This window comes from Cryptomeria japonica, unplaced genomic scaffold (genome assembly GCF_030272615.1).
Source record: "Cryptomeria japonica unplaced genomic scaffold, Sugi_1.0 HiC_scaffold_97, whole genome shotgun sequence".
In the NCBI taxonomy this organism is placed as follows: domain Eukaryota; kingdom Viridiplantae; phylum Streptophyta; class Pinopsida; order Cupressales; family Cupressaceae; genus Cryptomeria; species Cryptomeria japonica.
The window spans coordinates 259,186-260,400 of NW_026728919.1; the positions used below are offsets into that span (position 1 = coordinate 259,186).

General features: G+C 63.7%; 1 non-coding gene across 1 annotated transcript; it reads left to right on the forward strand.

Moving 5' to 3' along the window:
• Positions 1–298: 298 nt before the first annotated feature.
• Positions 299–417, forward strand: LOC131864878 (5S ribosomal RNA). Its single transcript, XR_009363605.1, has one exon. It is a non-coding gene; the product is annotated as a 5S ribosomal RNA (ribosomal RNA).
• Positions 418–1,215: the final 798 nt, after the last annotated feature.

The following is a 1,215-nucleotide window of genomic DNA, read 5'->3' on the forward strand; positions in this document are numbered from 1 at the left end:
CAAGGTGCACTCGGCCCACATGTGAGCGCAGGTCGTTGCGCCCGAGGTGGTGTGTGGGCACCGCGTTGCAGACGGGACACTGCACGCACACGACGCCCCCTCCAGGTGCACGCACGTAGGCCGGGCCGGGTGCACACCCGACGCCCTAGCAAGGTGCGCGCACCCGGGCAGGGCTCACACTTGGCGAACGGGGCGCACTTCGCGAGGGAGGGTGTGCACCTCGACGGGGGTGGGTGGCCGGGGTGGATTCGCACGTGGGTCGCGGTTTGCTAAGTACACACTGCGACAAGCTCATAACGGGTGCGATCATACCAGCATTAGTGCACCGGATCCCATCAGAACTCCGCAGTTAAGCGCGCTTGGGCCGGAGTAGTACTGGGATGGGTGACCTCCCGGGAAGTCCCGGTGTTGCACCCTTTTTTAGTTTTTCGCCGGGCGTCGCAATGCTATTTGAATAAACCTTTTGCCCGTTTGCGTTCTCGTCGGGGCCGGGCCGGGCCGGGGTGCGCTGCCCGCACTACCGCGCGCGCGGGGGCGACACCGAGCGCGCACCCGAGGCGCCCCGAGCACACAGGCCACGGTGCAACCCGAGCGTTGTGCGCGCACCCCGGTGCGCCCGAGGTGCTGCGCGCGCACCCAGGTGAAATCGGTGTGCACCTCGGCCAGTGCGCGCTCGGTCGAGTCGCGCACGTTGGCCAAGGTGCACGGTGATGTTTCTTACTCTAAGGTTCCGCACCAGACGCCCGGGACAGGTGAGCGAAGCTGGGCGGGGCCGGGTGCGCGGCCGGGGCAGGTGCACGCAGCTGGAGAGAGCTTTGGAGCACACTTCGGAGCGCACCAATGATGCGCTCCATTCAAAAGTTTCCTGAAAAGGCAAAAAAAGTTGAGATTATAGAATTTCCCACTTGAGAGATTGTAAAAAAAAAAAATTTAAAATGAAGGAAACGCGGGTGCCAAGGTGTGCGCAGCCCAGCCAAGGTGTGCGCACCAAGGCGCCCACCCTGGCGAAGGTGCACGCAAGGTGCGCACCCGAGGCAAACCGGACAATTAACCCAACTTTCGACTTCGCGCGCACCTTGGAGCGCACTTCGGAGCGCTCCTTGGTGCGCACCAATCTTGGGCACCTCGGAGTGCACCATGGCGCCCACCAAGGTGCGCACCCGGGGCAAACCGAGCTCCGACTTTGTGCGCACCTTGGAGCGCACGAAAGGTGCG